The sequence below is a fragment of the Ursus maritimus genome, unplaced genomic scaffold (genome assembly GCF_017311325.1).
Source record: "Ursus maritimus isolate PB19 unplaced genomic scaffold, ASM1731132v1 scaffold_5, whole genome shotgun sequence".
In the NCBI taxonomy this organism is placed as follows: domain Eukaryota; kingdom Metazoa; phylum Chordata; class Mammalia; order Carnivora; family Ursidae; genus Ursus; species Ursus maritimus.
This window is the reverse complement of record NW_024426663.1, coordinates 36,063,398-36,072,940: the sequence shown is the minus strand read 5'-3', so window position 1 is coordinate 36,072,940 and position 9,543 is coordinate 36,063,398. Positions and strand designations below refer to the sequence as shown.

At 39.7% G+C, this 9,543-nt stretch overlaps 1 pseudogene; it reads right to left on the bottom strand.

The window, feature by feature from the left end:
* Positions 1-1,707: 1,707 nt before the first annotated feature.
* Positions 1,708-6,887, bottom strand: LOC103663618 (annotated as a pseudogene).
* Between the last annotated feature and the right edge of the window lie 2,656 nt (positions 6,888-9,543).

The window sequence follows — 9,543 nt, the reverse complement described above, 5'->3', positions numbered from 1 at the left end:
GTCTACCGCTGAGCAATCATGTGTCCATCCTGAAACCTGGTGGCATGGATCTAATACACTTAGAATTATATCCATCTCCTCCAGATGTTCATGGTTTAAAATCTGACTTAGTTTGAGAATATTTTGAACTGTATAAAAGAGTATAAAGCTGTATCTTATGGCTGGGTTGATTGTCTTTGGAGTGCTGAATGCCAGGCTGAAGCAGCAGGATGGCCGACGCTTTCCCTGAAGACTAGTTCCACTTCGAGCACTGTTCCCCTACAGACCATTCTTCTAGGGAAGACTTGGTGATGACACTGAAAAACTTTTCACCAGACCTATTCATAAATACAATTTACTTTTGTCAAAATTGATGGATTTGGTGTGAAGGGCCAAATATGTAGAGATAGTTTTCTCTTGTCGAGGATCTTCTGAAGTTCCATTTTTATTAACTTCCTTGAGCTTCTCTCCCCCTTTCCTATCAGCCTACTGTTGACAGACTTGAAGTTGTTCCTGATCGTCCCGCATATGGCGAAATGTGGACCTTGTTCTCTTAAATCCCAGTTAGATAACGACTAACAAGAAATTTTTTAACTTGTCGAGTAGAAATCTTGGGTAGGTTCACAATGGAGAATCCAAAATAGAAAATGGAATAGAGTATTCAAGAACTTCAGACATTTGTTTCTCATCATAGACCTTCTTGGGCCCCCACATTTGATAATAATGAGTACCTGCAGAAGGTCCTAGATGCAGCTGTGAGATCCACTTAGGAGAAGAGATGTTGGGACATCATTCCCTAAGCAGTGGTCTTAGACAGGTTGTGGAAATACGGATTCTAGCTGACACATGGAACCTCATTTCTCCCCACATTATAATCCTGTGGAACCTCTTACCGCATTATAGAGGGATAAGCTTTGTTCGGGGAGGGATAGCTCTTCTGCTGATGAACTTAAGAGGTGTGGGGTGGCGGGGAGGTAGATACTTCATAAAAAAGAGTTCCTGAGTTTTACAGTTTTCCTACATGATGGCCTCGATTTTCCCTGTGGAAAAAAGGGGACCAAAGAGATAGGCAGGATAGCTTGAGAAGAGAAGTGAAAATCTGGCCCCTGTGGAGAAAGAGGGATCAGAGAAATTTTTTTAAAGGACACAGAGGACCCCAAAGACTAAGTGAGTTTGGAGATACTTGAATGTATAGGGGCAACAATGGGCAGCTGAGTGACACATAAAAATAGAAGACAGCAGAGAAGTTTGTTGATCCAAGTTTCTTTATGTGCATCTTTGGCCTACTTGCATAAGTTGGGGGCTTCAGGTTGGCCAGGAGGGTAGGTCTGGATGTGGAAAGGGTGAGTTCCTTCAACAGGGACAGAATTTCCTAAAGCTTCTAGACTCTGCCTCCAGGAAAGGACCCTGTACTTACTAAATGCCAGCAAATCCCAGATTAGAAAGATAGCTCCCCAGCTTAAAAAAAAAATCTACTTCTAACCAGCTAAATACTGAGAGGCAGCAAGTACTTGGTATTCCCAGGAGCACAGGCCCATCCAAGCACCTCAGTATTCACACACACTCAAGATAGTACTATGCTTTTTGGCCTGCAGATTAACATATCATGTATTTTTTTTTTTTTAATGAGGGCAAACACTTGAATGATCTTATAAAAAAGAAAAGATAAAATCCGAGTTGGGAGGTATTTACTGTGTTGTAGGAGAATATGTTCTGAATGCTGGCGATTTCAAGTCCAGAAATGAGTAGTAGTGTGGTTTTGGTCCCATGCTACCTAGTGTTCTTAGCCAGTTTCTGAAATCATTAGAGGGTTGGGAATGCTTCACTTCAGTGAAGGGACAGCATGACAAAAAGGCAGAATTCTTGTAAACGCCAGAGGGACAGGCCTGGGCCTGGCCGGGCTAGGCCATCTTTCCTTTTGACGAGCTCTGTGTTTAGAAGTAGAGAGATCCGAGTCACAGGGTCGGGGTGAGCCCTGAAGCAGTGTATCAAGATCTATGGTTTGACAATACATACTTTTTGGTGACCATGTGAGGATTAAATTAACATATTTAAAGTTCAAAAGGGAATAGAAATTCATTACTAGAATGGGAGAGGTCATTTTTTTCCTGGATGACTCCCAAACAGAAAATTGAGAACAGGATTTGTTGCAGGAAGAACCCAAAGGGATTGTTTTTTTCTTCAGAGAAGCCAGCAGATGTTTTCATTCTTTTTAGAGCCAACTCTCGGTTAATCAGCACTTGGATTTTTAAGCTTTTCAGTTATTCAGTTTTGCTGTTCTTTTTCATGTCATCAGACCTAAGATGGGCCTCTCCTAGTCCATATTTGAGAGAGTGTACTGTTTGTTAGAGTCTCTACTTCTACTAGTGGGCTGTCTGTCCACTACTACCAGTGGGATGGAGCAAAAAGCCAGGTAACGATAATAAGGTTTATTTTCCAATTTATCAGCATTTTGCTTTCCTTTAGTCCCCCCCATTTTCCCTCCTTACTATTAGACTCTTCATGCCATCACGTGGGTGGGTCCTGAGAGTTCCGTCACCCTCCCAGTCCTTTCCCCAAGACTCCCAGCCTTCACACACACCTCACAGCCACCCCCTCCCCTTCACATGTTGTTACACAGGACAGTTAGAAATTGAGGGGTAGGTTGCAGAATTTTCAAATGCTGAGTAACACTGTAGTAAATAACCCTTGGAGGCTTTGTTCACTGAAATACTTTTTTTTTTTTTAACCAATTTTTTTTTTTTTAATGTAGCATTGAGGATGGCATTACCATTCATTTGCAGTACTAGACCAAAAGAGTTCCAAGATCATGGGCTCTTGGGATGGACATATCTTGTCATCCATACCTCCTGTTCCAAGAGAGAAGGAAGGAATGCATCGAGTAGTGTGCCAAGCCCTTTTACATCTTTATTTCATTTATTTTTCTCAAATTAATGCCGGGCTGTCAGTATCTCCATTATACAGATGAAGAAATTAAAGTTTCGAGAGATTAATTAACTAGCCAAATTTCCCAGAACTGGGAAGTACAATCAGTCACCATTCAAATTCATAGTGATCAGACATCAAAGTTCCATTTGTGCCAAACCTTTACCTTCTAATTCAAGAGAACACATATAATGACTTTAAATACAGTCCACCCTAAGTTATTTACAAGTGTGTTAGCCTTTTTTCAGTGACTGCAGATTTTAGGGGTCATCCGTGAGCCCATTTAGAGCTCCTCGCCAGTGATCTTAGTGATATCAAGTCAAAAGGAAACCTGGAATAAATGCAGAAGAGTGAAATGTGTATGAGTGTGTTTGACTGTCTGAGCCATGTGGATATTATGCTATATCCCAGAGTAGAAGAGCACTGGTGGTGTTGATAGCTAGAGTGTAGATAATTAGGAGCAGAATATATAGGAGTGAGCACAGGCTCACAGATGTTGAGGGTAACAACTATAATGATCTCATGAAAAGTTAGAGATGGAAGGGATGTTAAAAACCAGCTAGCTCATCCTATTATTACACCAGTGAGGAAACTGAGGGCCAGATGTATTGTGACTTGTGATGTCTATCAAAATACGTTCTGAATAATTAAGAGTTCAGTTGAGTGAGGAAGTCAGAGACAAAAGCAATTAGATGAACTGCCCACAACTACAAAGCTAATTAAGCCTATTCATCCTGGTCTAGAACTCCTTGTACTCTTACGAATTTATTCCTTCAGTTGCCTGTTAACTTGTTTAAGGTATCAGTTGTTCAGTCCTTACCCTGCATCAGGAACTCTGATAAATAGCTTTTTAAAAAATTACTTCATCTAATCATTACCACAGCTCTTTGAAACAGGCAACATTTTATTATAATTTTACACTGGAGGATTTCAGTTCCTAAAGGGATTAGGTAACCTGCTCAAGGTCAAACCAGATGACAAAGTTAGGGGCAAAGCCAGGTACATTGACCCTATTCAGAGCTCTTAACTCTTGGAATATTCCAGAAAGAGATGAAGAGTAAGCTGCTATTACACAATCTTCTTCCAGAAGAATTGAGACCTAATGGTGTCAGTGATCTCCAGATCCCACAGAAAGTGAGAAAGCCAAAACTAGATTCAGGGTCTCACAGTCTCCTCTCAGTGTCCTTTCTTCATGCCTTGAACTAGAAGGACACACTTTTTATATCAAGACCTTAAAAATATAAGTCAAGTATAATAACTTTCTACTGACTGCCTCTGCTTTCACCCCTTATACAACTCAAAATCACATCAGTCCATTCAGTAAGGCCCTCCAGAAAATCCAGCTTCACACTACAATGGTGAAAAATAGATCTTTTACTGAAGGCTTTGAGGAGAACTCATCCAGCTATCAGTAAACATCTTGGTTCTTCCTTGAAGGCTTTCTCTTGCCTCTAGCTGCTGATTCTACTTTCTTTCTCATTCTTCACATCATCTCTATAAATCTCTTCCAGTAGAGCAGTTCAGCTCTAGCCCTCTGCACTCATACCCAGCATGGCAACACGAAGGCCTAGTAATGAGGGAAATGGTCCTAAGCCTGTCTCTTGGGAGGCTTGGTTTCTGCCACACAGAAGCGTTAGCTGGTGGAATCCACAGTTGCTGCAACAAAACCTTCCACACATCATCCCCTTTCTACCTCCCTTCTCTCTTCATGTTTTCCTCAGGGGCTGGGGGAGGGGGTTTAAGGAAATGATTCTGGATAAGGAATTTATACAGACTCTCTTTCTCCACCTGACACTGCTCCTACACACACACACACATGCACACACACACGCACACCCCTACACCCCCTTCTTTATCTCCAGAAATATCTAGTTTTCAGAGAAATGTAAAAGAATTTCTCCACCTAAACATTTTTTTGAAAGTTAGCTGAGCACAAATAAATAAAACTAACTTTTAAAGTTAAAAACTAGGGAACAAAACAAAAAAAAACAACAACAAAAAAAACCACATGTGTGTCAAAATGGAAAACTCCTTTCTAGACAACTCCTGGAACAAAAAGGAAATCAAATCAGAAACTGGAGAATGCCTAAGAAATGCTGATAATAAAACACTACGTAGCAGAAACTGTGGAGTAGGGCTAAAGCATGCTGAAAGGAAATTTTGTATTTGTGTTAATGACAAGGAATTAAGTACTTGATTCAAAAAATTAGAAAATGAACTACAAAGGAAACCCAAGAACAGAGTAAAAAAAAAAAAAAAGAAAAACACAAATACAAAACCAATAAATCAGTCCAAGAATTACGGACTCAATGAAATGTACCACTTGCTAATCTTATGAAGAACAAAATAAAGCAAAAATACACTAAATGGAAAAAAGAATGGGAAAATAATCGCAAAAGAAATATAAACAATGATAAACTAAGCTCTAGACAAGTAAAATAAAAAAATCTGGATGAAATGTGTGCTTTTCCAGAACTGACTCCTTAAGAAAGAGGGGAAAAAAAAAAACATACATATGAATTTCCAAAGACTAAAGGAGAAACCTGTCAAAGAGCCATTTCCTAAAATCTGTTGAGTTGTATGAAAAATTTTTTTCTGTTCCTTTGAGTTTGAATAACATTTGAGTTAACTGTTCCACAGTGGTTGGGTAAAATTCAACTGGGAAACCTAATGTGGGCCTGATGACTTTTAGGGAGGAATTCTATGATAAAATGCCATTACAAATAAGTGGGGAGAAATGGAGACTATTTGAGTAATGGCATCAGGACAACTGGGGAAAAAAAACCCATGCCTTGTTACATCAAAATATATGAGAGATCAAAGATTTAAATACAAACAAATTATTAAAATAGTAAAATATGGAAGGATGATTCTATAATCTTAGAGTATGAAGTGTTTCCCTGAGTAGGACCCAAAGCCCCTGAAACTATTTTTAAAAATTAAAAAATTAGAATATACAAAAGTCCAATTTTCTGTATAAAAATACACCATGAACCAGATGAATAAAAAAATTAAATGTTTGAAAATATTTATAAGACACGTAAAAGACAAATGATTAATTTCCTTTATCACTTAAGTCCTAAAAATCAATTTTTTTAAAATTAAAATGCACATTGGAATCTACTATGCTAATCCACCCCTAAATGAGAAACTCCAAGCAGCTCTTCAACATGTGAAGTGATTCTCCCTCTCGTAAGAGACATGCAAATTTAAGTTAGCTTGTGCTGGTTCCACCTATCAGGTCAGCTTGGTGACACATATGTTAGTGTTTGGGGAGATATGTGTTGGGTCATACATTTCTAAGTGCAGTGTAAATGAGTGCATACTCTTTCGGTGGCAATTCATTAGTAACCAGCAAAAGTTTAAATGATCTTTTAACCCAGCAGTCCACTTCTAGATTATACTCAGACTTGTATAAAATTGGTATTACAGTTGGTTGTGTAAGAATGGAATATCTTTTTTTTTTTTTTAACAACTGTAAATCAGTTTGTTAAAAAGGTTGATTTAAGCACCTGCAATGGCGACTTCAGCCTCAACTCCTGGCTCAATACTGATGGAAGTAACCTGCTTAATAATCTCAGAACGACGGTGCAAATCACTTGAGTCGCTTGTGGATCCTCATCTGAAAACGATCCCAAGTCTTAAAAACTTCACAAGGAGTATTTCTTGTAGTGATTCTCAGAGTCTTGGTAGGCATCTGAACCGGCCATTTCTCTTTGAGATTCTTTTCCTTTGCGCCTCTGATCAAGTCAGCACATACCTTTTCCGAAGATTTTACGTTGCGGCTGGTGATAGTAATTCTAATTTGGTCAGTCACCACCTCCAGTTCCACGGGTGTCTTCCCAGTGTCTTTAAAAACCATAACGGCAGCGCGGCTTCTGACCGACTTGTTCCTGGTGAGAGCGAACAGTGGGGAGTCAGGAGCGGGAGCAGGGCGTCCAAAGCTCTGCTGTATCTGTGACCGCGTCTTCCTCGAAGAGGAGGACTGGAGTATCTTGAGAACAACCTAGATAGCCACCATGAGGGAAGTAGTTGGGTAAAACATGGATTACCCAATTATGGAATACCATAGAACATTAAAAAAGAATGAAGCAGCTCTTTCTGTCCAAAGTATAATGGATAAATTCTGAAATTCATTATTATATGGAAAACAGTGGATTAGGATGTTTAACATACTACACTTTTGTAGGATTTTTTTTTAAAGCTCACAAATAAAAAAAACCTAGCACATTGAAATTGAAGTAGCATGGCTGATTTTGTGTCCCAGTGTCCCATTAAAATGTATTGAGTAGGGAAGGTCTCCCACGTCTGGATGAGAATTCTGTTCCGCGATTTTTCTGATCATTTGTGAATTATACAAAGTCTTGTATCACTTCAAATCACCATCTCAAAGTAAGTAATTAAAATGGCCAGCCATGTGTCACAAAGCTGCCATCTTCTAGTTCCTCCTATTGTACCCATTCTCCCAAGTGAGACTGGCTCTCTCCAGGTTAGTTGTGCCTCTCTTTTTTCATGTTGTTTCGAACCATTCCAGGGTGAGGTGAGAGAGGTATGGAGAATATGAGAGTAAGAACTGGACTCTACTGCCTTAAGATGGCTTTACACTCTCTATATCTGATAGGTGTTTGAAACTGACCTTTTTACTCAGGGATAGTGTGACCAACTTGTTCGAGTTACCTGGACTTTCCCAGTTTTAACATGAGAGTCTGTGTCTCTGAAATTCCCTCAATCCAGGTCGGTTGGGATAGTTGGTCACCCTACTCAGGGCTCACTGTTGTGGCCTTTTAGCGGCATCCCTTCTAGCAGTGGAGATATCTCACCTGCTTTCCTTTGATGTGTGTGGTGCAGTCTCCATGGAACACTGCCTGCTCTTCCTCCTGGAAAGCTTGCAGTCCACCTCTAGCTTCTAACTGCCAAGGTCTCTTGTCCACCTAGACAGATTATTATTGTGCATGAATTCATACACACTCACTGTCCCTCTCCATCACCCCTGACCCCTCCCTGTCTCTATGTCTCCTGTGTGGCCCACATGTGATGCATGAGAATCACTCACACATGCTTTCTCTTGACAGACTCAGAGTTTGCAGACCCAAATCCCATGACCCACACTCTCGTATGGCTCTACCTTCAGTAGCCAGCCCATCTGTCCTTGCTGGTTCTTATCTGAGACTGAGACACTGTTACTGGTGTCAGTTTCTGTCATTGGGTAGGGCCGCATGTCAAACTCTCTAAGTAGTTCCATGGAAGGTTCTCACAAGGCCTGAGGTGGGTAGGAAATGGGAAACACTGCACTGCTCTCTCTGAAGACGTTATCTTCACAATGACACATAAAGCTAGCTTTCCTTTTTTTACCAACAACCCACCATTTTATATCCTCAATGTGCGTATCAAATTTAAGGGTCATGAAACTGGATTCTCAGTATTTCCTTTGAAGATTTATGTTTTGGTATGGCACTCAGTTTTGTATCTGGCAGTCTAATAACTATCATCTTAGGGTCTTGGCTGAAAGTACCGTTTTAACATCCTACTTCTTTGCTTTCATATGCATGGAATAGCCCTGGAAGGATATGTAAGAGATAGTGATTGGCTTCAGGGTGAGGAAGTGGCTGGCAGAAAAGGAAAGGGAAGGAGACTTTCCACCATTTGTATGTCTGTACCATTTGTACCATTTAAATGTATATACTCTGTATATATTACTTAGATGCAGGCCTCATAACTAAAGTTGCCAAATTTTGAAATAATACTAAATCAGTAATAATGAATGGAAGTGGTTCTATGCAGGGATAGATGAATCGGTAAAACAGAGTGAAAAATACTGCAACAAACCTTATGCTCTACATGAATTTGCTATGTCATGAAGGTGAACTTTGAAACTCAACAGGAAGGAATGGATTATTTGATAAATTGTGTCTCAGCAACAGGCCAACCATTTGGAGAGACAAAGTTTGGTCTCTCACTCATCCCTAAACCCAAATCAGTTTTAAATAGATTAAAATTTCGAATGAAAGAAATGAAATCATGATAGTAACAGATGCAAATACAACTGAGCAGTGGTATAATCTTAACATGGGAAAGGACATCAAGTACGATACAAGTAGGAAAGAAGAGGTCCGATGATCAACTACATAAAAATTTAAACTTTCAAAATTTCCTCAAATATAAATAACAACAGAAATGATACACACCGAGAGAAAGAATCTACAAGGCTAGGTAGCATAATGTCCACAGTAGTTTGGGTTTGTGGTAGTATTGCACAGGTGATTATAATTGTACTCTTTTTCTTATTTCCTGGTGGTTGTTGTTTTGGAAATTAACATGTATTAGTAATAACCATATCTTAGCTTACATTTAAAATAAATGTGTGATACGTTGGGACCGTGGTAAGACTCCCTCTTGAAAGACCAGGAAAGCATAGACTGAATACGTCTGTTGATGCGGAGGAAGTGCTTTAGAGCACGTAGTCCATGCCAGGGTCCTACTTGCGGAGTTGCTGTCGATTCCTCATCATGAAAAGGGCTGAAAAATGAATGCTTTGGTGCACTTATTTACTTTGAGCCGATGTTAACAGAACACCGTCCACAGTGACATTTGAGGCCGATTCTATGGACCAACATGAAATGGGAAGCCTTGGTATCATAA